Source organism: Ooceraea biroi, chromosome 5 (genome assembly GCF_003672135.1).
Source record: "Ooceraea biroi isolate clonal line C1 chromosome 5, Obir_v5.4, whole genome shotgun sequence".
In the NCBI taxonomy this organism is placed as follows: Eukaryota; Metazoa; Arthropoda; class Insecta; order Hymenoptera; family Formicidae; genus Ooceraea; species Ooceraea biroi.
Genome location: NC_039510.1, coordinates 10,118,985 through 10,146,137, shown reverse-complemented (window position 1 = coordinate 10,146,137; position 27,153 = coordinate 10,118,985). Strand labels below are relative to the sequence as shown.

The window sequence follows — 27,153 nt, the reverse complement described above, 5'->3', positions numbered from 1 at the left end:
TATACCATTTAAAAAAACAAAGTTGACCTTCATATGACCTCTACGCGTCCACCTAATAAAAAACTATTTAGAACAAATTATCCCTCGAAACCATGCAAGTTTGGTCTGACACATTTTTTCTATCACCAATAACAGCCGAGATATTCAGGTGGCCTGTTTTAGATGCCTCACCCTATATACTACTGCCGTGTTCTCTCAATTTAAATTTAAAAGGAAGAAAATTATGTCAGTATCTGTTTAGTATCATTAATGAAAAACAAAGTTTGACGTTATGACATAAAACTGAAATTTATTAAAAATCTTGAAAACAAATGAATATTTAATAACTGATGTGAGATGAGAGTAAATCTTTTCAACGATAAAATGAAAAAAGTTTTAACATTTAACATGAAATTGTTCGCATTTCTTCTGAATGAGAGCTCTACTCGTTATCGCCTTTGATTGAAAAAGTGATCGAAGAGAAATAAAATTTGAGATTATCAATGAAAAGATAAAACTCTTTGAAATAGATCTGGAAGATGTCAGCGATCGCGAGGTCAACGATCCAACATGGCGTGAATTACGTCTCATCATCCCCTTCAATGGAGGTGCTAACTTCAAAAGGACCATTCTTGACGTCGGAGAACTCCGATGAAGCATGGTTAAACCCTCTCAACAAGAAAATATTCTACCTTACTGTGCTCGTATGACACGAAGCCGAAGAATATCTTTTCACTCTATCATAACTTTACGATGTGATGTTAAGAACCTTAAACCTGATGAAATATGACAAAAATGCATTCAGCAAATATTTCTAAATCTCATTAATCTCAGATAAATTCAATTTAATATATCTGTGTGATGACAATAATATAGTTAATTGATCAGTAATAAAAGTATGTATGTACACAAACTATATAGTATCCTTAATGATAGTTGCAAAGAAAAACAGTTTCGATTGCAGATTTTAAGAGAAGTTAATGTTACAAGAATTTATATTCATCTTATCCTATTAATATGAAATTTTATCGCGCCAATATTTACTGTAAATTTCGAAACAGGTTTACGCAAGTTATCCCAACTTCATATTTCAACAGTTAACTGATATAAACTTATTAACCTAAGCATCTTTGCCAACGGAATGCAATATCTGGGGAGGTGTGCAAATCGACAAGTTCTTAAATCAGAGATTGAAGATTCCGGTAGTTAAAACGGAGCTTTCTGATGCAGACTTGAGAGCCAATCACGAGATTGAGACGGGAAAGAGGTCGCGGAACCCGTGTCTATCTCTTTTTTCGAAGGCGTTAACTTAAAAGGAGGATCACTCTCCGCCAACCCTCATATCGAAGGACTTCGATGAAGCCAAATTAGTTTTCTCCCGACGGGCGAATATCCCACTCTACTCTCGGGTGACGAGAAGAGCCGAGATGGGGTGAGCAGAAGATCACACAGGTAAGGGAGCGGGATTATGACGGTTGCTGACACTCGAAACCAGAGTTGAGAGGAGCTCGCCTTGCCCGTAGACTTGTTAAAGGTGTCAAGTGTCTGAAAATGAGACGTTGGAAAAGGAAGAAAGATGATGCGGCATTTCGCTAAAAAGTTCTATCACGTCATTGTGAGAACCGAATGACGTAATTCGTTAAATCTTAATATTGTTCAATATTTCGAAGGTGAGAGAGAAATGCGTTTTCAGTTTATCGTGTAAAACGCTACTTCCTGGATCTCTGCGATAGACACGTAATGAAGAAATAATCCATAAATAGAACAATTAGAAAATATGCTAGCTTTGGTGGAAAATTGCATTCTTTTTTTAACTTAAAATGCACTTGTAATCACGTAGCAGATGTAATATGATCCGAAAATGTAATGCCAGAAGAGTGTCTGCCTGCTTGTAGCGAATATTATATCGGATATGGTTTGACGTACGTGATATAGAATGAAATTTCGGAATTATGCAGATTTTGGATCTCAACTCGCAGAATTTTTTTTAAATAAATATACGTACATGATATATTAATAAATTTTTTCATTGTTAAATTTGCACATATGGCCATGATTATTTTTTATCATATCAAACTGTAACTTTTTTTCTGCATTTTTATGATAAGAGATATTTATCTTGTGTAAAGCTGCTGTTTGTGCGAAATGATTTTCGGGGATGATGCACTCTATCCCAATGAAACAACTTACATATCTCGAAAGACGTAAAGAACAAACGTTCTTATTTTTTCTTTTCGTACGTTCCACTTTCATCGCGCATGAACCCATAGAAAATCAATTCGTCGGATTTATGTGCTCAGCGCGCGTGTCAGAAATGATGCAGCATTTCGCAGTAAAACCGCGACCCGTTGGTATAAATATTTGCGTTTCCGGCATTGTGGTTGTCGGATGGAGGTCAAGTTGACAAAATAAAATATGGAAACCGGAGGAAAAGAAAAAGAAAAGAGGTACGCGATAAAGGCGAAAAAGCCGATGGATCGCGTGAAAAACGCGGCAGTGACGCTGTTATCGTGCACCGTCAACGAAGTATGCCACGCTGCATTTATCTTTCAATCTATTTACGTACACCATCCTCCGTTTTGCCATCTAACGCAACGCCGCGTATCATCAACGAGGAAGCTGCTAGACCTGAAATTTTTAAACGTGGTATTCTAGTTTTCGTGCACTTCCGTCAGGAAAACGACTGGAAGGACCACCACCACCGCCGACGCGAATTCGGCATCGGCGTTCTAATTTCGCGACGCCCTCGAACGAATAGGATAGGAACAGGAAGGAGGAGAAATTCGAGAGATTCCTCGGGAATCGCGCGGAAACAATGAGGAAGCGGCGGAAACCCTTCTTCTCTCTCCCGTAGGTAATCCCCGTCGCCTCGACGGTTCTTAAGGGTCGGTTATTCCGGTTTGGACAAGTTTGTCTGACTGGCGCCGACTGCTCCTACGGGAACGCCGTTCCCGAATTTCCTTGGCCTCTCCGTCTCTCTTTCTCCTCTGTCTTGATTTCAGCACCGAGTCCGCGGAAACCGCCGTTTGCTTGATTTTCTCGTGGTAACAACGCGAGTCGCGGATATAACGACGCCAGGGAGGCGAGAATGTCTCTTACGGCGACAGGGACGATAACGAATCTCTCCCCGATAACGTTTTCGATTCCGCCGGATACGCCGGAAAGCAGCTGTTACAGCATTCAGGGGGATCGTAACGCGATAACGCTCGCGCTGCGCAAATTGCTGCTTCCCACGGTGGATTTAGAGGATGCTCCGTCGTTTCTTGAATGGCGAGGTTGTGTATTCCTTATGGAATTCCAATCCGAATTTTCCTCGAGGGGGATGTTGAGTGGAATTACGTCGCAAAGATAACTGATTGTGAATTGAGCATGAAGAGAAATCAAAATCTCCAACAACGATGACACTTCATTTTCATTTAAAAAATACACATACACGCGTTATCCATGCGCGAGCAGAACGTAATATCGATAATACAATTGTCAATGTCAAGAGAAAGAGAAAAGCGCGACAAGTTTACGCTCGACAGAAATCTGGCGCATCACTCTTCGCCAAAATTCCATTATTTCAACGTTAACGTTGCGTGAATAGCAACAAACCCGACTTATTTACGCGCGAGTATCAGTATCCCCGTGATACTTTGAAACAACGTTCGCTATTCCTCTTGGTAGATAATTCGTTCACAAACGCGGAGCTTCACTCAGAGCAAATCAACCTACCCACTATCGCACTTCCATCGCCTTGAGCTACCGGCAAGGGTGCCGTGAAAAAGGTACGTGGCCCGGAGGTTGCTCGCGCGACGAGTAGCTTGGAAAGCGGAGAATCCTATTCTACCATCCCTTTCGGGATAACTAAGTCTTCCCTTCACGTATCAGACGGCCTCTCTCGTCTCTCTCGCGGATTTTTCCTCCCGTCTCTTCTTGCACTACACATTCTACATCGAGATACATGCAATACCACATGCAGGAGCTTGCATTTACCTCTAAATAATCGCAGCCACGCGCGCGGCCCACGTGTCAGCTGCCGAGAAACAGAAAACGCGAAAAATAAACTCGCTTTTCCCGATTTGCTTTTACGTCACGCTGAACAGAAAGCTTCGGGGCCAGTGAATTTTCACGAAATTCGGGCATTGTCCTCCGTTCGACCCCGACGCAGTACACCGACGGTAGTTTCAGTCTGATAAATTTTGAAGGAATCAAGTCTCTCGCCCCGCTCTCGAATTTCCAATCTTGCAATCGTTCGCGATATTTTTCCGCAGTATTTTTGTATGTAGATCAGTGACTGAGAAACAAACGTAAAAACAATTCTCTATTCCATTATACGATACGTCTAAATAATTAAATGTTTCGTATGTAAAATGTAGTAAAATGTATATTGCATGTTATTTTTTCATAAACTTTCTGCTATGTTGCAACTAGAATTTTTGTACCAGGATTTTTAAATGGCAACAGAATAAAAATGTATACATATGCGGATATTCGTGACAAATTTATTCCGTTTAAACATCTTCAGAAATAATTAAGTAGATCCGCAGTAGTGGTAGTATCCGCTTGCCTGAAAGTGTTAGTCATGGAATATTTCAAAAAATCATTACTTAACTTTATTAAAAAAGAGCAATGCATGATCTGATCCATTAAGAACATGATCAAGCAGTAAGAAAAATATTTAATGTGGAAAGCTCTTTCCTCTTCCATCTGCTATCATGAATGCAGCACGTCGCAAAAGTCGCAAAAATCTCGGTAACACTTTCATAAGAATAATTAATGACTTTTTAGATGCTTTCCCTTCCCTCAGAATCCAGCACTTCGTCAGCAAGTTAGAATCTCACTGTCGAGATGCGATTTATTAATAGTTTACGCTTTTAATAAAATGCATAGTCTATCTCAAATTTCATGAAACAGACATATGAAATTAAATGTTGAGATAAATATACCGATTAAATATTATCACATCCAGAAATATGCTGTACTCGCGAATGATTTTAATTGCAAACAGCATTCCAAATAATTGTTTTTAAATAAATGATTTGAAAATTTAATCATTAAATTAAGCTGGTATGATTAACGGATATTGATGGAGAAATGGTACATTAATTAAATATCTTCTACAATATTCGTAAATTCCTACCAACTCTGCGCTATATAAATTTTTCAGCGACATGGCCCTCGAATTTTATGATAAATCACAGCTTTAATGACTTTTCCGTTAATATGGCGTTCCTTCAGGATTTTTTTTACGGGCGTTAATTCTCCAGCAATGTTGGCAATCACATCGAAGCGTACCACTTATCTCGATGAGTTTTCGGAGAATGCCAGCACGCCCCTGTGGAAACTTGTCGAAAGAGGAGTTTCGCGTTATTGCGCGACACAGGTGTAATTTCTTTCACAAGTTTCCCAAATGTCACGTCATCGAACATCGTGTACCGTACGTGCTGGCAATAAAGTCACGCCGCCAAGAAGAAATAAGACGCAATCAAAACGCGAAACTTAGGTCGTACTCTGACACGACGATGTTTCAGATTTTTATTGAGATGTATGTACGCATGCCCCGCTGTTCCCTTTTCTTTTTTATTGTCTTTCATTACATATATATTATATCCATGTGACATCTGCAACATTGGAGTGTCTGAAGAAATTTCGAATGTTATAGCCGCCTTTATGGGAGCGCAATATGTTTACCCTACAAACTTGAAAACCGCCGGCTTCCGACGCTTTTACCATTTTCGAGAAAATGTGGAACCATCCTCGTACGGAATTCCTACACATCAAAACGGAACGGCTATTCCCGCTCTCGCGTTGGCCTCACTTATCCTCCGATATTCGCCGAGCTATCCGCGCCGGTAGCTCCGAGAATTCGTTCTTGCCGGACGGTCGTAAAAACCGTTATGAAACTTAAAACAACGGGAGCCGTAAGATCTGAATTACGCGTCGGCGAACTTCACGGCAGAGGAAACCCGACCGATGAAAAAGCATCATCGAGCGCGTACAGAAAATTTTCCCCACCGCGAGTTTTCAGCTACCTCGTCAAAATCTCTCATTCCCTGTGCCTCGTTTTTACCCCTTTTTTAGATCGCATTTTCTCTCTCTCTTTCCCTCCGTACGCGCGAGGGATATGGATGAAAACGCTGAACTCGCCAACTTCCCGCAGAAATGCTCGTTTCCGGCGGACGGCTTATCGCCATTAGCCGACACTTCATCCACAGCGGGGGTGGACGGGTGGCGATGCCCTCCTTTCTCATCGCGACTCGTCCTCCCCGCCAACTGGGAGCGCGGAAAGAGTTGCGAAAATTTCTTCGTTAATTCGGAGAAAAGTCGAGGACAACTCGGAGGAGCGTTCCGCGATGACAGAGATGAAATTAGAAATTTTGCGCGGCGTCGGCGAGCCGCAGTAACCAATTACTAGTGGCGAGGAAGACATTAGCTCTTGTATTCTCTTGCAGTTTTCACGATAATTTTCACTTTAATACATCGAAAAATTATTTTCAAAAATATCTCATATGTACGCTAATCTATTTCTCGCAGCTTTTTGAAATAGACTACTGCGAAATTGTTAAACTGATTTGCACACGCTAATAGGATCACGTTCACGCGAATATAATGCAATGTTTTTGCGTTACAACAGCTCGATGGTATCGATTAGCAAAATTGTGTATGCGATAATTAGGGAATGCGTATGAAGCGCGTATGCATATTCATGAGATGTATTTACGTTGAACGATATGACCGTTCGACCAATGTTGAACAAAGAGAGAGAGTGAGAGAGAGAGAGAGAGAGGCGGGGGGAGAAGAGAGAGAGAGAGAGAAAGAGGTTTCCATAAATCACGTGCGAAATTGACAATTTTTCATTTTTCTCGTTTATACATGGTAGTGACATATTTCCTGCAAAAATAATTCACAAATATCAACTAAATTCATTTTCTGAATCTAGATAGAAAATGCAAGATAATTAATATCTGTTTCATCAACAAGCTCAAAATCATTCTAATATAATTATTACGTAGTACACACACAAAGTTCCAACGCACGAAATTTTCAAGAGACGCACTGGTCTCTTTTGACGATTTAATTAAACAGTAATACGTTAGAATGCGCAACTCTGTGTGAGACTTTGTTTATCGGGCTCTTCAAGTGCAGCGAGCGTGCAGCTGCAAAAGCGCATGTTTCGCCGCGCAAAAGCGCGTTTGAACGCAGTAAGTCAATGATTCAGTGGTAGCTTCCAATCCCACAATCCGTCGTCTGTGATACCGACCGCGGCTCGGGATAGGGTAAACACATGGATTCGTATATTACAGCGACACGATGCGTCTTGATACCAGCCGCAACGCAAATACGGAGATCCCGCATCGTAATGCGTGATAAACACGCGCATTTGCATCCCCGTGACAATGCGCGCCCGTCAAAGGACACGCATTGCCTTGAGTTCTGGCGCAAGTTTCCATGCGTGCAAGACTATAATATTTGGAGTATGTATGTTAATCGAATTATGTGCACTCGTTACGCGCGTTGAAAGTCTTTGAGGTCACCTGACAAATTTCCGGAAAATTCCGAAGCTAGAGCGTCTGTCGATTCTCTCGTTACGTCATTAATGTCGGTGACACAATGTGTCGTGAGTTCGTTACCGCGAGTGCGATCGCTCGCGACACTCTCCCCCGGTCCTCTCGTACGACCTCGTTACGGTGCTGCACTCCCATTAGAGGAAAATTGATAGTGACTATCTCTCTCTCTGGTAACCCGCCCGCCCTCCCACACGGACGACGTCTCCGCCGTGCCACACGCCGCAATTCCACCATCACCCTCCTCGCACCTATACACGCGCCGTATAAAGGCTCAGGCAGGAGAATTAACGAGACCGCGGAAGCGGGACATTAACGATCGGGACGATCATTGGGACTGAATTATGTTCCAAATGATCGCAATGCCATTAGGAAGAGAACTATCGAATAAGCGGTAGTGATAAAGGCGAGAGAGAAGATGTCTTGATGGCTGGTCCTCTGGTAACGCCAAGACCAAAGAACGCGCACGGTGTTCCAGGAGATCGTGGCATATCGGAAAGAAGAGAGACGCGAGACTACTGCAGCTTACAATTAGATTGTCATCGCGATATCGGAACATACCTCGAGTCGAATGCATGCTCGTTATTTTTATTCCGCATTATTTCTCTATTTATTCGGAGCTCAATTATATCCTTATCTTCTTCTTTTCTTCTATATCTTCTCATTACGTGCTCAATTTTATCGTGATATTACCATAAAAAATGTATGTTGTTAAATTCTTTAACTGATCATTGCGGACCAAGCTGTAACAGAAATCTTCTAATTTAAAGGCATGTTATTTTGTTTTAACTGATAGTCTCGGAAAGCACGTTTTAGATGGCCAGTAATTTGCAGTAGATCGTATTTCACGTGCTCTATATTCTAACAAATGCATGTATTCTGATATGTATTTTGTATATACAGGGTGGTCCACTTAAATCGATCATCTTAGATATTTCACTTGTTTTTGATGATACGAAAAAATGTCTAAGGAAAAAGTTGCACCGTTCGAAGGGGCTATCATCATAACAGAACAAAAATTTTTTCAAGGCTATTTTTTCGGAGATTCAAAGGTCAAAATAATTTTTTTAAATGTAACTACATATTTTTGTTTGCGCAATTTTATAGCCAACATCGAGAGGAGTTCAGTGACCTGTGACAACATGACCTTTAAATGATCTTGAACGCGGGAAACAGAAAAATCAAACTTTATGCTCTTCAACACAAAAATTTATTTAAGGAGGTGTTCGAAATGATGTCCTCCGACTTCAATACATTTTCTAATACGATGCACAAATGATACTCTTACCCTTTCTATCATTTCTGAATTTATACTAGCACATGCATTCAAAATGCGCTCTCTCATGTTCTCTTGTGTAGTTGGTACATCATTGTAAACAGTGTTCTTTAACATCCCCCACAAAAAAGTCTAAAGGATTCAAATCAGAAGAACGTGCTGGCCAACTGATATGTTCTCCTCTTCCTATCCAGTGTTCCGGAAACATTTCGTGTAAAACTGTACGTACAACACGTGCGTTATGAGCCGGACAACCACCATGCTGATACCACATTTGTAAATGAGTTTCTAACGGCACCTCTTCCAATAAGTTTGGTAATTGTTGGGACAAAAAATCAGCATATTTTTGACCATTTAATGTACCATCAATAAAGAAAGGGCCAATGATTCGATTGTGTAAAACACCACACCATACATTAAGACTCCATGGACGTTGACGTTCTACTTGTCGAAGCCACCTTGGATTTTCAACGGACCAATAGTGCATATTTCTTCTATTTACTTGTGCATGGTTAGTGAAAGTTGATTCATCGGTAAACAATATTCTGTTGAAGAAGAATTCATTAACCTCCAACTGTTGTAGCGCCCATTGACAAAATTCTATTCGATTAATAAAATCATTTCCATGAAGTTCTTGATGCAATGCAATGTGATATGGATGAAATGAGTGGCGTTTAAGAATGCGTAAAACACTTGTCTTGAAAATACCAGTATTTCTTTGTATTTGTCGAGAACTGATATGTGGATTATTTGCCACTGCAGCCAAAACAGTAACTTCTGCTGGTTCATTAGTTTGCAAATGAGGTCGCATTTTCTTACGTGAACAAACACTTCCAGTTTCACGAAATGTTTTAATAAGACGGTCAAAAGCAGCGCGAGACGGTAAACGCTTTTCAGGGTATCTTTGACCGTACATTCTCTGCGCCTCTGTAGAGCTTCTTCCGCTTTCACCGTAAATAAGAAGCATTTCTATTCTTTCCTCTTTCGTATAATCAGTCATATTTAAACTCTGATATCGAGAAGCTCAGGAAATGAATTGAACTGCGAAAGCATTTCACGATCATAAATATTTACATACACATACACACACGCACACAATACATGTATGGAATTATTTCAATCTTACATTCCATTGAATTCCAGAACATGAGAGTGTTTACCGATGAATCAATGTTCACTAACCATGGACAAGTAAATAGAAGAAATATGAACTACTGGACCGTCGAAAATCTAAGGTGGCTTCGATAAGTAGAACGTCCATGGAGCCTTAGAAAATGTATTGAAGTCGGAGGACATCATTTCGAACACCTCCTTAAATAAATTTTTGTGTTGAAGAGCATAAAGTTTGATTTTTCTGTTTCCCGCGTTCAAGATCATTTAAAGGTCATGTTGTCACAGGTCACTGAACTCCTCTCGATGTTGGCTATAAAATTGCGCAAACAAAAATATGTAGTTACATTTAAAAAAATTATCTTGACCTTTGAATCTCCGAAAAAATAGCCTTGAAAAAATTTTTGTTCTGTTATGATGATAGCCCCTTCGAACGGTGCAACTTTTTCCTTAGACATTTTTTCGTATCATCAAAAACAAGTGAAATATCTAAGATGATCGATTTAAGTGGACCACCCTGTATACGCGTATTTTATTTCTGCAAATATATTCTGTATTATACGATATGTAAAATTACAGATGAAATTCCGTTTTAAATTTCATCGCGCCATTTATGAATCTTTTAAAATGTGCTCAATAGTATTATTTTCATTATTTCAAGAAAATATAAAATATAATTCTCTTAGGTAATAAATTTTTCCGCCAGTAATAAGTTTAAAATTATTTTATAAAATATAATTATCATTAACGTAGTCCGAGATAGGTGACCAGTGTTTTATTAGTTTTTGTATCATCTTTATATCTTTATCAGGTTTTCGGTTTCTTTCGCCTTCCTTTGTATCTAACTTATGACTCAACTTCGAGAATTAACGAGATAGCGAGGCAGTAACGATCGAGACGGTCATTGAAGATAAATTATGTTTTGTATCGCTAAAGCGCCATTAAAAGAACGTACTGAATAACGAGGTTCTCGGGGTAGAATAGAGAATACTTGTGAAAAAAGGAATGAACGGGTCCTCTGTATACCGATCGATACGGCAGACGGTTTATGACACAAGCGTCGCGATGATAATTTGCAGGCAGATGATTTAATAACTTGTTCTATTATAAGATTCATCAAAACTCATAATAAACATTATTACTTTCTACAACGAAATGTTATTTGCTATTATTGTTGCATAAGTGTCAATAGTAATAAACGTTCACATTATATTTCGACTTATTATTAGTGTATGTGTGACGTGCATGCAAATAAAAATATTGGCACAATAGGACATCAAAAATGCAACGCTGATGAATATTCATGCGCGTTCGTTGATTCGAGTGAATGCGAAACGATGCTAAAACGAATCAACTATTTTTATACGAGAGTCATAAAAGGGCCCGAAGAAGCCGCGCATATTCATGCTCGTGATTTAAATAAACGTTATGGATTATGGATAATATGAACTCTAACTCTTTCGAGATATACGCGTGACTTCTGCATATGCGAAATGTAAAATAGTTTCTCGTTCAGGATCGACAGATTGAGCCATAACATGACGTTTCTCTTTCATCCAATCCTTGCTCTCTCGCGAGATTACATCAGCTAATTCGCAAATTACTGCCAGCTTCGTTGAGCTAATCGAACTGGTACGGAGTAACAGCAATGTGATACGAGCCAAACCAAAACTAATTAATCCAAAACCGCCATGTGCAAAGCCCACTTGGTACGCTGTCGATATAAGTATAGCGTAATGCTGCACCAAGGAATCGCGGTCGTGGTAACCTAACGACCCGGGAATATCTACGTTTCCTCGCGGTAAAGACCGCCACTCGTAAATACAACGGAAACTCAATATCGCGTTACTATTAGCGTCGACCGCTGAAAACGGATCCTTGAAACTACTTCTGCGATTACAGTCGTCGGGGGAGCCAATAACTCCTACGTGGCGCACACACGATAACTATAAGTGGGACAATATCTATTACTCCGCCGCCCAGTTAACAGTTCGGAAACTGTTTCTACGAGGATATTTAGCTTGGACCCTTTACGGCCTCTCAATCGGTCGCTGAATTACATGCTGCAGGGCGTGAGCTCTCTCTAGCCACATAATTAATACCATTGACCACAGAAACAATGCCTATTTTGCACGAGGCAGCATCACTGTTACATGCAACTTGTGCGTAATTGATTCAACTGTGCTACACTCAACTACGTCGACCATGGGAAAAATCAATGATTTTAACAAAGAATAGAATTGAAAAAAAAGATATGGAAGGAAAAAAATTGAAGATATCGAGGTATAATTTAGAGTTTTTTTTCAAAGAAACATATGATAAATTCTTTTTTTGTGGAGAGATATAAGATTCCTTTCTTTAGAAATATGCAATTACCCTCTGCACAAGGCATACTCTCTTGCTATTTCTTTCGGTCTGCCTTTATATCGGCATGAAATTACGGCGATATCTTTTCAGCTTTCCTTATGAACTACACCCCGCAAAGGGGAAGAGGAATCTCTTATTCCACTTACGCAGCACATAATTTTCAGCTTATTTGAGTAGAGCGGCATAAAGCTGGCCGTAAAAACGAAGCTCCCGTTGCGAACGAGAGACCGGAAATTAATGTCCTTCCCTACCCCGTTTCTTATATAGTTCGATAGTAACGCGGGTGGATTCAAAAGAGGAGGACGGTCGACATGTTTTTACATGCATTCCGGCTATGCTATACTTCAACCTCGACAAATGCTTTCACATGAGCTTCCTCCATTTTAGCAACTCAATATAACTCAAAATATGTAGTAAATTTTTCAATATTTTCTGTAAAAGAGAGCAAGTCTTGATTACTTTAATTCTTTAACTTTCTGTTATAATTATTGTTATAATAATAATTATTATTATAATACTGGATTGTATTTATTATACTGTTATTTATAATATGTATTTATAATTATTTATAATGTTATTAAATAATGTTATAATTATTTCACGATTTCACGCTAAGGACGTATTCTGTTTCTGTCTTTTCCAGTTTTATAAGATAAATTAAGTTTATAGATGAGTTAACTTCACGAACCAGAAATCAGATCAACTCAATTTCCTCCTCTTTCAGTCCCTACCTAACGTGTCACCAAAAGTCGGCCATAATTTCGTATCCCCCTAATTTCATCTCTCCACGGTTGCAACGGTTAATCTTGTCCGCGTTGCATTCTCGGATGCAGAATTTATCGTCACCGCTGGTCACGACGCGCTCTTCGAAAGTTGCACACCGTCAGTAGAAATTTATGTTTTGGAAATACTCTCGCCGCAATCCGAATGACGAATAGTCTGACGATGCTGGCGGCTGACACACAGAATGGTAACGATAAAGGCGAGAGAAAAGGGGAACAGGGAATGTCGTAGGATTTACTTAAAAGTTGGGACGATTAATTAATGCCGTGACAGGAGATTTCATCATCCTTCTCTCTCTCTCTCTCTCTCTCTCTGTTCCTTTCTCACTGTTCTGTTTAAACTCGGTCTTTGTTACTTGGCTCGAACTCGAGGCAACCGAATACTGGCTCGAAAAGATGAACGTTTAGGTCCCGTTCATTTACTTGCAAATTTTTGTACCGTACCGTCGAATACGGACGAGACACAGCAAGTTGCACGAGACAGCTCGGCACAGACTCGTCTTTGCGTGATATCTCTTGTATATGTGGAGAACGCGAACTTGATTCGCTGCAGTCAGATGCGCGACTTCTCGCTTAGCAACTTTCCTGGCACGCTTCCCTCATCTCTCAAGTTTGCGTCGTTCGTGTTACCACGTGTCGTTTCCGATTATATAATTCAAAATCTCTATTGCGGTATTTAAAAAAATTTTCTTTTAAAGAAGTACACAAATAAAATGTACAACATACGATTCGTATATTTTACATGTGTATATTAATGGAAGGTATAAACTTTATACTATAAAGGAATTGAAAATAGATATGACAATTGAATGCAAGTGACAAAAATGCTGCAGATTTGTCCAACTTGATATTAACGGTAACTAAATCAAAAACATAAGGAGTACTTTATACTTCCTTATTATCTTCTTTAATAAAAATATAAGTAAAAATATTAAAGAAATCTATAACGGATACAATAAATATAGTCAACTCATCCAACAAAATTTTGCTGTTCCAATATTCCGTAGCGCCGTAAAAACGCAGGATCGAGAAATCACCAACAGGGAGGCACGACGTTTCCGCGTAATAAATTACCTTTTCCCGGAAATCGGTGAAGCAAAGCGCCATAAATACTGACAAACAACTACGATAAATATGACGGGTTTGACTATTAACGTCGACGAACTTCGCGAGCGATTCGGCCGCGTCGGTTTGCAGGCCGGTATGACCGACGCTGCGATATTCATCGAAGTATAATTATTCCAGTGCGTTGAATGCAGTCAACGATAATACGAACTGCTTTGTAAATTCTCTAATTCTAACTAACGCGACCCATGGGAAGCCATAAACATAACGAGGTCTGTAATGAGAGGTTAAGCCGATCTTGCTCGCGACTGTGCACTAAGATCGATATGAACCTGAAAGATTTTGTATATTTCGAATATAACATGGTTTTTCTCAAACAGAAACAAAAAAGATGTAAAATATGTTCGAAATCTCTACTTTTTTAAATAAAAATAATATGAGCAACTATTGTTAAAATTATTATTTGAATTATATTAAAAATAAATTATTATTATAATTAGCATTAAATTAAATATTGACATAATTAATAAAATATATTAGTAATTAACTATTGAAATAATTAGTAAAGTTATCTCACGTCAAAGAAAATTTGTGTAATTCTACTATTTAAATACAATTAATTATACAATCATGTTTTTATAACATGTATCATATTATTCAGTATTTGCCATGTGATTCTTGTAAATATATAACTTTCAAAAAACTTAGATATATGTCCGTCAAATATATTTAATAAGTAATCTCTTCCATCAAGGTAATCTTATTTAAGATTATTGGGAATCGAATGTGACATTTGCGATCAATGTAAAAGAATATTTGAAAGAGAAGTCGAGCGTTGAAACGTATATATTGAATGCTCTTACAGTCACCGTTTGCGCGTATTCGAACTTGGAGAATATTGAATCGTTCTAACGTATTTTCTTTGAACGTGAAAATTCACTCCATAGGAAAATTCGTACTGCAATGTAAATCGAGGAAAGACAAGAGTTTCCAGTTCTTTTGCTTTGTGAGAACTTTGCCGATCATTTCTTTTTCTTATCTTTCAGATGGAATCGAGATATTTCGCATGGAGATAGAACGGTAATTCCTCACTTATGCTAAACAAAGACTCCGTATCTATATCATTAAAAATTTTAAATTTTTTGTAAAATTATAAATTTCTTAATTTTTCTCTTTAATTTTATTTTTTACTTTCGTACTTGATTTTTTTATAGAATGGATTGTATTTTATAAAACGTATTGTACAGTATTGATCACTTGGGCATCTTGACTTAATATAAGCACAAGATATATATGAGATATAAATATAAGAAATTTAAAAATACTAAAGAAAAGAGATATGGTTTTCTCTGCTGGCCGGAGTTAGATCGCGATTGCTTTCCGCCGCAAATCGCCGTGGGGCACCGATCCTGATGTTCTCACTTCGCGCATAAAAATACGCCATATGAGGAATATGAAAATTCGAATTGCCATCGAAAGTACTTTGTCAGAAGACAAAGGCTCTGCAAACTCCGGAATCGCACTCTCTTCCACGCAGCGCAAGGAAAACTTTCCGTATCTCCAACTTCATAAACGTGAAAGTTATACCAAACCCAGACTCTTTCGCGGGCAAATCGCTTTTATACAGTTTGCGAGAAGTCGCACCGCACGAAGATTGCAAACATACGAATTGATCATTGAAATCGATGTACTTGCGATGAGTTTCGATTTCAATGAAACAGCGATGCAAAGATAATCCGTATGTATTACCCATTTGTGACAATAAATAAATTTCTCATTTATAGTATTCAAAGTTAAATTCATAGATATAGTTATTCGCTAAATAAGTTTTGTTGATGAGTCAGGTGATAACTTCAAAACAGACAACAAACGATATTAGTAGCGTTTCTTAAAGTATCCTATTTAATAAAATACAAAGTATAACATATATACACACACAGGTAGTTTATAACAAATATTCTGTCAATCTAGCTATCTACTAGATGATATCAGGATGAAACTGAACGTTGTTTTTGTCTCGTTGCAACGATTCTGCTTAAGATCGATGCGCAGAGCTATGTAAGTTATTGCAATTTAAGTCGATTGGCCATGAAACGATGGGAGATGACATTGAGGAAACCAAAAAGGGACAGCCCTAGAGCGTCACGTTTGTGAGGGTGTGCTAGAAAGGCTTTTTCCGTACTTGGAACTTCGCAAACATATCCGGTGCATCCGGCCGAGACAAAAACGGAAGCACTAAAGTACCTGCAACTGCGCGATGTTGCCAACTTTGCTGCATTCAGAAACTCCTTACCCTTATATCAGTTTTTACTCGCTACTAAAAGGTGAATAATTACCCGATTCTGCACGAGCGTAGTTCCTAACACCTTCCTTCCTATTATCGCTAATGGCGGTGTCTCTAAACTTAATCGCATACTTCTAACCGAGTAACTTGCACGCCATTCGGTAATATTAGTTATTTAAGCTGCATTTACAGCGATATCGCACACATTCATTCAACAGCGTGCACTGTTGTCATTCAACATTATATTACGAATTAAAATAAAGAATATTACTTTCCACAAAGTTACCTTTTTAAAAAGAAAGATAAAACAAGTTGCCAAGTTGCGACGAATCATTTGAATCTCTTTTTCCATAAAAGAAATGATTAGACAGAAATTTGTATCAATTAAAAAAATATTCAATTAACCTTAGCTGTTGGTTAGCCTCAGTTGGATAGTAACTAGATACAATTTCGATATAATAATGACTAGAATAGGTTTAATTAAAATGTGTCACGAACGCATATTATGCATAAAAGGTGAGACGTGAAACGAGATTAAGTAACATAAATCTCATAAAAATACCGTGTTGAAAGCGACAGTTGTTGCTGTATGATAACGAAAAGTTATTTGGAAGCATCTCAAGTCGACGCAACCACTGTTCGTGAAGGAAGAACGGAGTATACCGAAATAAAGGAGGAGAGTGCTGAAGAGCAATTGCGTTTCCTCGCGTTTCTTCACGCCCTCGCGCGCTGCGGGTGAATGTTTATTGCTATGATACAGCCACACGGTAGCTGAGTTAGGTTGGATCCTCTCCCCCTTTGCCACCTACGGAGGTGTCTTCTCGGGGTGGTATTTCTCGTTGTAGAGAGAATCCGCCACCACCGCGTTGCAGGAAGCACGGAGTGGCGGCGGGTAGTTGGAAAGTTCTATCCGGAAGTAACGTTCTATTGGCCCATCTGGCCTCGTCGAAATTCTAAATGGAGCTTTCCATTTATTCAAACAGAATTTACGGCGAGCCTTTGGAATCCGCAAGGAAGCGCATTAATGTCGCTCGCGAGACAGCCTGTTACCATCCGCGTGGTTGTATCTATATATATTTGTATCAACGATTGAGAAGAAGTTATGCTTTTATTTATGGGAAGTATAAATCTTTGTTTATGGAGGGAACTCGTTGGCTATCAGAGGGAGGTTTTACATTCGTGCTCTGAAAATAAATGCGTGGTATTTTCTATAGCTTTGCTCGTGTGTTTTATCTTCATGTTTCAGCGATATAATACATATATGGTCACAGTACATGATCAGCAGATTTGATTAAAAGCAAAACCAAAGACTCCTGGTTACCATAAATTAGTCAGTTTTGTATAATTCTGCGCTAGTTCAGAATGGTCATCTTCTCTCTAAAGAGATCTGGCTTGTTTTGGTTACAAATTACGATTTTCGCTGATAAAAATCCCAAAATAAGTTCATATAGCATAGATTCCAGAGAAACTTCAAAGATCGCGTTTGAGATCGACATTTGCATCGAAAATATGGCCTGTTGCTAGCGGGATATTTAAGGTACGCCCGAACTTTATATCGCAGTTTGAAGTCTTCGACTTTGTATCGCCGCGGTCGTCCATGTTATTTATGAGATAAGCAAATCTTTATTTATGACCCAAACTTTTTTTCTATCGCCCGGTGCATTTTTCATACTTTCAATATTTACGTACCTCTCCGTCCTCGGGGAGATCCTCCATCGCCGAGAAGGATCTATGAGGATGCGACACACCCGGGCCTTTTACCCGATATAGAAAATAACATCCCGTATGTCCGTCTGCGCTGATCGAAAGTTTAAAGTTACGTTTTACATTTATTCTATGGCGATTTCGCCTGGTTCTTTTGGCATCACCGATATCAAAAAACGGCGGAAGAGCTTGTCGTGGATAGGCAGTCGAAGTTTACCAGCAAACTTTATATTGTGTCTCGTGAACAAAGTTTACTCGCGGCAAACTACATCGCGCTCGTCTTATTTATGAATAAATCTTTATTTATGCGCTGGATCACGCGGCAGCATAATGCTGCCATAGCCCCTGCATTTATCGTTGTCTTGTATTTACGTCATGCCTCAGATTAAAACAAATCGTTCGCTGAAGCAAATAGAGTGTATCACTGCAACGAGAAATTATTTGTAATAATAATCCGTGCGCATGATAAAACTCTAATAACGTTTTCAGAAATTGCGGGATCAAATTGCGGAAAAAGGATGTAATATTCTTATACATTTCATTTTATGATCTAAACAAGTAAAACTATTTCAATATTGTCCGAAACAACAAAAATGTATCTTTGATATAATTGCAATTTACAGTAAAGAAAGAGAATTAAATCGCATAAATAGTAACAAAACTTTTGTTCAGAAATGTGTTACCGAAACACGAATAACGAGCAAGTTTGCATAAATTTGTCGTTAAAGGAAATATTTTTTCCCTACCCGAGATCTATACAGGGGCAAGCGAATCTTCAAGCATTATACTATCCCCGTCGTCATTCAGTATGATCTCGTTTTCCCAACGAATACGAAAGGCGCGAGGGTTTCTATACAAGGGAGAGTGACTCGTTTCTTCGAATTGGTCTTGCTAGAAAGTGAGATGGAGTTCTCTAAAAAACAAGATCTGTGAAAGAGAAAGAAAAATACGAGGACGAAAAGGAAAGACACGAGGGAAAAATTATGTTTGCCACGGTAATCTCGTTTCCTATACATACCGTATATAGAACATCAGAGGAAAAGTGTGAAGAAAGGGGACTGTGAAAGTGAAAGTAACGCGTTTCTCGGATCCCCTCGTTGTGAAGGGTTAGATTTCTTATGAGAAAACATCCCTGGAGCTTTCTTCGGAATTTTGATCACTTATTCAAACCGTGCTTGAATTTCAAAGTAAAGTGATTTCTTCAGCACATTTTATCGTTATTTTCCTGGATTTATAAATAATGGATAATAATGATACATATTCCTGCAGTAAAAGAAAATGAAACAAATAAAAGTAAGAAAGAAAATGAAATGCTAAAATTGAACTGCACTAGAAATCGCGTGGTACATTTTCAGCCGGAAGATTAAATCACGTCTTTCTGATAACGCGACATATCGTAGGAATTAATGAAAGGTCATATGGTAGGCAGTGCCGCAGATAACTGAATAGATACTTTTATACCGAATGGGACATTAAAAGCGGTACGGATGCAATAAAAAGTGCGCAAGACAATGGACCAAGCGTTTTTTTCTTATCAATACATCAGGCGAGGCGGCGCGGAATTGCTCGAACTTTTTTAGACTTTTCTGCCGTTGCACAATGAGCAAAGGCCAGCACGGGGAATAGGCGGTTCGCGTGAATACTAAATTTTAAAACTAAGCCAAGACGAGAGAAATTTATGGCGCGCAGGAGTGTAAGTTTACAATTACACGGAAGAGCGAGGAAGGGACAGGCGGGAGTGCCAGGGGGAGCAGAGAGAGGATGGGCTGGTGCTACAACCCGCCGCGTCTTAATCCCCTTTTTATCTCTGCACATTTTACCCGGAGTATCTATGGCCCTTGGAGAGGGCAACGCGGAATCTCGAAGATTCTCCCACCCCATGAGCCACGAGATAACGTGCTGCGATCGTAGGTAGATACGGAAATCATAGGTTAAATTAAGAAGCACCGTAAGAAGTATTGCGATTCTATCTACATGCGTGTGATTTGTTGACGGAATAACTCACGTTTAGAGAACTTTACTTTGAAAAAGCAAACTTTGAAATATCATACGTACATATTTCTATCAAGTATATTTACACGAAAAGTGAGAATAATTTAGTGGCTTCAAGAAAAAAGGAGGAAGCTACCAAATCCTCGGAGAACACTTTACATAACTGGTTGTTGAAAAAAATAACATATCATTAGTTAACTAGGAATAACACTGGTTAATAAGCGCTTTTGATCTGAATGTGGAATATGTATATAAGTTGAAATTTATAAATCGATTGAAAAGTGTTTTAATCTTGTAATAAGGTAATTGCTAATAAAGTCGATAGCTGTAAGTATAATCGTTTTCTTTCATTAATTGCCAGTCCGTAATGTCACTTCTCGATGTCGACTATTTCTAGCGTAAGTAAACTTAGTTTAACTTACACATGTCGTTATTTAGTAATGTCTGATGCGAATGCAGAGTATCAAACTGCAAATCCATTCAACGTATACGCATACTTCAAATTAGCGTTCTATTCTAGCGTAGTAGAGACAACAAAATTACTATTCAAATTACCATTCCGCTAGACTGCGCTATAAAATTAGCATTTGGATTAACTCGACTCGAACGAATAGATCTACCGATCTAGATGTGATCGTTTAAACATACAAAGAGATGCAGTAGTGCCTGGAAGACTAAGAATGTTTTTAATTTATCTACGGGATAACAATTTTGTCTCTTCCTCTCTCACTTTTATTCCACAAGCAACCACAAAAGTGTCACCATAATGAGGGTGAATAAAATAAGTTGAGAAATAAATTCACGTTATCAGCAAGTCACAAAAATGTTCGCACTGTTCGCGCGTTCATCAGCGGCCGAGGTATTGTATGCGAGTAACGGGAAAACTTCTTCCGAGATATTTAAAACGTATTTTGGTGAGCGAGGGTGAAGAAGCGGCTGATAAAAGCCGGAATTAACGCGAAATGGAAAACTTGAAGGCACTTTAATTATGTTTCCCGAGCTTAAGCCAGCCCTTCGTGGTTACGTGCCACGAAATCCCCCTGTCTTAAGGGGATTCTTATAGAACCTCTGCAGTACTGACGACTAATTGTTGGAAAGGGCAAGTCAGGATCACAACTCGTCGCAGAAGATAAGAACTCATAATTCCATAATTCCATAAGCGTTTGTTCATTTTTCATTTCGTCAGTCTCATAGTTTCTTTTACATGGATTTTTGCACGAATTAAACTTGATCAGCTTCAACTTTTGCTAATAACGAATAACATTTTATATAAATGAAAAAATTAAATCTAAAGATGATATTTTCTAGTAATATCAAAATATTATATACTAATATCGTCTTTAAATTTAATTTTTTCTGAGCAATTTCCAATATAATTCTCATCATGCAAATTTATTTAAAGATTTAGAAGCTTACTAAAGATTAATATCTCTGATCCTTTTATCTCTAAACTCTGAAATAATTTGTTATTTCAGCAACCATTCGTTAACTAATTTGCCGTTCACCATGAAATTGGTATCTCCTGATTTGTTCGTTAAACATCTGAATGGGATATTTTCGAGTTGCATCATGGAAACACAAATTTTATCACTGGTAAAACGACGTGATCTCTCGAAAAACGCCCGTGATTATCGTAATTTGTTTCCATTCGCCCTCATGGTAAATTCGCGTGAAATAATGTTATCAGCAAGCTAAAAACCGAAAATCAAGCTTTCATATCAAAGCGGCCAAACAAATTTTCTCGGACTAACCAACTCGTATCGGTTTATTAAAGCGCCGTAGGACATTTTCACGTTCTGATTACACATCAATGGGGTTATTCACGACCTCCGTTTCCTCTTTTTTTTCGCGGGACGTGTACGGGTTACCATCAGCGGAAAGTTGGCTCGGCGCCAGATCGGACTTGAAGCTTTTCTACCGCTCCGCTGCAAATAATACACTAGAAACTCACGTCGAATCGCCGATCGGATATACTTTCAAATTCGTTATACAATCCGTTAGAGAATATTTGCGGTCGTATTTCTTTTGAATTACGTGACGTTACCGGTCGATACAAATAGGCAAGGACGATCACGGTAGTCTGATAGAACGAACAATTGGACTTCCACGTGAACACTTCGTTTCAACCGAATCATTTCAAAGCAGCGAAAGATATTTAAATTTCTTATACATATTTATAAAGAAATATATCTCTTTTGCATAATAATATTAAACTATTCAATCATGTAATTACAGTGTGCTTAATTTCATCTATTACATTGTATTATAATTAATAAAGATTAATTAATACATATTATACTTCATCAAATTATATCATTGTTTGCAGCAATAATAAAGTATTAAATATAAATTAAATTAAATAAAATATAAAGTAAATATATATTCTTCTCGAAATGATTCTCTTCAAATATCAAATATCAGTCTATTAATATTATTTTCGAGGAACAAACCATTAGGTTGAGGTCGACACCATTAGCTTCACTACTTATACTACATTCTCCTGTAAAATAATATTCCTTATAGTTAAATATACCTACATTTTCGCATAGCAATGCAATTATTCTACATTCAAGCACAGAGAGACTGCGTCGCTTCCACGAAACTTGAATAGCTGGGTAGCGCAAACGATAGGTAGATCGACCAATGCAACGTACTTTAAATATTTGCTCGTCAATAGTACGCGAGCTCTGTCTCTCTTGTGTTTATAAAAAAGATCGGCTAGTCGAATCGGCAAGCCTCATCGTCGATTTCACGGCGAGCCATCAGTGAAAACCGGCGATAGACTGGTCAGACGATCCGGCAAAGCGCTTCGATTGTGGGGCAAATGAAAAATCCGGCGTGATGTCGAGGGCGAACACGATAAAACCGGCTGTTTTCCGGGACAAATTGCGCTTTTGCACTATCCGAGACGTTCTTTTTCTATCCTCTTGTCGACGTGACCAGGAACAAGAACAAAGGGCGGAAAAAGTACGGGTACACGGGGAGAGGCGGAAAAAGTGTTAAGAACTATGGCCGGAACCGTTACGCTTCTTCCCTTTGACCTTCGAAGTAAAGCAAGGAGACGAGCGCACCGGCTTTCCTTCCACTTAGCCGTTCCTAGCGACTGAAAGAAGATTGTCCTTTTGTCTCACTAATCTAAGCAAAGTAGTCGTCGCGAAAGGTGGCCGACTGAATGCGCGAATCAATACGCGAACGCAGTTTATGTAATCAGCGAATGGCGGTATTGAGAAGAAAATTTTTAAGTATACCCTCAAGAATGCTCTTTTTATAAATTCTATCGAGAAATGTAAATTTGACTTCCAAATGCAGGGCATTTAAAACACAGGGTTCATGAATATTTATTCGATAAAAAATTCGAGTATATGTGATTTATGTATGTATATTTTATATCATGTGCGCAACTTCTAATTATGAATCTTATGTATAAAATGTGCGATACAGGTACCAGCATGTTCCGAGTTAAGTCCTTAAAAGATGATCTTTTCTAATTTAAATTAATCTTAAGTAACATTAATTTAATTTAATATTTATTCAATTTTCCTTTTAATCCCTATTAATCATCGTTATGGTGTTTCGGGGTTCCGCGCGGTAGTACGTTATTTAAATTTCTGCTCTCGCAGTTGCCGAAAGATAATGGGAACGCTGGGGGCTCTTAGTTATCCCGTGCGCGTGCTTATGGGTTAAGATCAAGCGATGCAAAGTCATAAATTAATATCACGGAAGCACCTTGCGCTGCTACATAGGACTACGCGTAATTCCGTGACTTATGCGGAGAGAATATCTACATACAACGGAATCGCGCAACAAATGTGCAAACACGCAGATACTAGTATCACTTTCTTCAGTCTTTGTAATTGCAGAGGAAAAAAGGAGCATCTTGCCGAGAACGGGATATCAGGAAGTGGCAGTTTCTTATAAAGCTTCGAGAATGTAAGATTTTTCTTGTTACTTGAGATATTGATTTTCCGCTACGTTCTGCTAAGTATATTTTAACCGTCAGTCATTTATTAAACAAAATTTAATGAATTTTAACTTTAATTTGATTTAGCTTCTATTTATTCCTCTTTTAATTCATAAACTTCCGTTTGAAATAAATCTCCATTCTGTAACATACACATTAAGTTGTGCGGATATAAGATAGTGTTCTATTCGCGAATTTCTAATATAATAGTGATTTATCGAAGACATTTATCGAGGTCGTCAGCCGAAAGGATTCGATCGCACGTTTCCCACTCGTCACTTAGCTTCAATAAAACTCGGAGCAAACTCGGACTTTGGAGCTTGCTTGCATGGCGAAGCCCTGAGCTATAGTTCACCTCGTTTATGCGGAAGTCCGGCACCGGCTCGAAACGATGAAGTTCCCACGCCCCGGCTTGAAATCGAACCCGACCGCGTATATCGAAAATAATCTTCGACCTTGCCGAGCACGCGATCGCAAACCATCATTTCCACTATTTTTACACGGCAAACTTTTCCAATCGCTAATACGGCTTTCTCATCCGTCCGTCTATTATCGACTTTCCAGATCAAATGATACAAATCGATTGTGCCAACTATTCGTTTTATATTTCTAAATTCTTTTCTAGTGATACATTACGGTATTTACGGATCGTATGCGGAATCCGATTGCAAAACGTTTTATATGTAAAAATTTCGAATCAACAATGTCTTTGCAAAATGATACAATATTATTATTCCAATAGATATTGAAAATTTAATAAATAACAAAGTTAATTAGTAAATTAAATTAATTAAAATCTTAATAAATAAAAAGGCAAGTTATTGTCAATTGTAGAAAGGTCTATTTTAGTTATAATAAAAAGTAGGCTTAAATTAATCTACAAGAAGGCTATAAATGTACTTTCTCAAGAAAAGGTTAACGTGAATTAAAGTTTTACAATAAGCAACTGTCGTTATCCGATTACATCGAGACTTTACCATTATTTGCACGAGTAATTCTATTTTTATATATGTGCGATATAGATTATATTTGATATTCTGTTACGTCATCATATTCCTAACGTGATGTAGTCTCGCGTGTCATAATGAGATGGAATAAAATAGAATTATACCTATTATATATATGATTTGATATAATAAAAATGTTTTATGTAAATTCATTTACGAACTAATATGCCGGCTGAAAATATTTAGAACATTTCATCGACCCTATTTATTACACCATTGCACAATTAACGTGGACAAACGGTCAAAAATTTACTCTTCCGCTTTTCTGTTTACGAGCATTTTGTAAAGTTTACAAATCATTATACATACTACACGCGTAGTCATTATTCGAATACGCTGGCTGACTTATCAATTAAATCAATTCTGCGGACGTTTAGCAGTGTTTCTAAACGTGTAGAATAATTTTTCAATGTGTTGTAAGCATATATTGCAGCAATTAAAAGAAAAATGCGAAACACGATGAACAAAATTCCGCAAAGTGTTACGACAGAGTGGATGATATGTCTGACCCTTATCTGACCATATCTACTTGGCGGCAGAAAACAACATTTCATAAAATTCCTTTGCTTTTATAAATAAACTGATCGTGCATGTTGATTGCAAATTGCGCACGCTGTTACTTGGACTTACATAAATTAATATAATATACAATTTTTTATTATTTAATATTCAAAACGATCTACTTTTACGGATAACTCAGGTTCTTTCGTGACGTCTTTGACTCTGAATTAATCAACATCCGTGAAAAGCCAGACAAGTCTATTTCGCGAAAAAAATAAAAGATTCACATACGTTCGTGCTCGAGAGCGTGCCTACCCATTAACGTCATTATTGCATTCACGCAGGTAAACTCGCACTCGCAGCACGTCACGCTACTAAATAAACATATCAACATTTTCAAGGTAATAGCTCGCAGCTTTTTCACTCGATTGATTTCTCGCAGATCAATGTTGATCAGTTTGTGCATACCGCACGGCTGACAAACGTCATTATTTTTCCACTTTTTTATTCTAATCTTACCTGCTACCAATGTCGATGGAATCACTTCATAATGTCACTGTCAGCGGCTGACTCCGGCTTTAGGAGCGTCCCTTCCGGGAATCTGGATAGACTGGATACGAGACACAAACACCATGAACACGTACGACCGGAAATGCAGAGAATTTCCGGCGTAATCGGGAGAGAGACGAAGTTAAAGGGAGAGAACGAACGAGTGGCAGAGGAAGAGAGAATCTAACATACGTATGAACACGTTCGGCTTCGCGTCCGCGCGTGCACTGACTTCTGCTCTGTCTGTTCAGGCGCGCCAACCCGCAGTCCATCCACCTTGGGGCCACTGTAGACTCGTCGCTAGGTTGCCATGACAACCGGTCAACAGCACGCGCAGTCGGCACGAGTGAGACGGCGTGGGTGGGAAAGAACGAGAGAGAAGAGAGACGGGGAAGGAGAGAAATTTTCACGATTTGCGAAAAATTTCTTTGAGAAAATGGAAACAAGTATTATATAAAGTATTATATACGAATATTAATACACAAAAAATTAATCGAGCATTAAAAAAGAAGAGATTAGGGATTACTTGGGGGGGGGGGGGATGGAATTGATTCTGCGCAGTCAGAGAAAATGCTACTTATTCGTAAACAGGAAAAAGTTAAATTAAATTAATTCCCGTATTAAATTGAGTAGAATTAATTAAATTATATCGGCAACGGATCCTAACGGGAAAAGAATAAGACTCGATAAACCACACAGTGCACCTCTATTTTTGCCACGTAACAAAATAATTCGCTCCGATAAACCGAAAACCTCGATACTATAACGATTTGTGTACAATCATGATGTATTCATTTATTCAGCGTGCGTGTAACGCGATAGCCAACAATTATTTCATTATTTTCGTCTCTATTTTTCGTGTGTTTCAATCGCCGCAAAGTATAAAAGTAGGAAATCGAATCGATGAGTTTAATACCTTTCTCAATGGAGAAAAAAATTTGGAGAGCGCGATGTTCTGATGTTTCATCGTACATAGGCATGTAGAAAGTTAATAACGATCGCGCTGAAAAGGACCGTCGAATCTAC

The 27,153-nt window shown here is 38.4% G+C and overlaps 1 protein-coding gene across 2 annotated transcripts in view; it reads right to left on the bottom strand.

Moving 5' to 3' along the window:
* Positions 1-26,393, bottom strand: part of LOC105281212 (protein rhomboid) — a 95,063-nt gene extending 68,670 nt beyond the window's left edge. The window contains exon 1 of one of the 2 annotated variants that reach the window (XM_011342285.3): positions 26,098-26,393. The gene's annotated coding sequence lies outside the window, so the exon portion shown is untranslated. The remainder of the gene's footprint in view (positions 1-26,097) is intronic. The other variant, XM_011342284.2, reaches the window with a different exon arrangement.
* Positions 26,394-27,153: the final 760 nt, after the last annotated feature.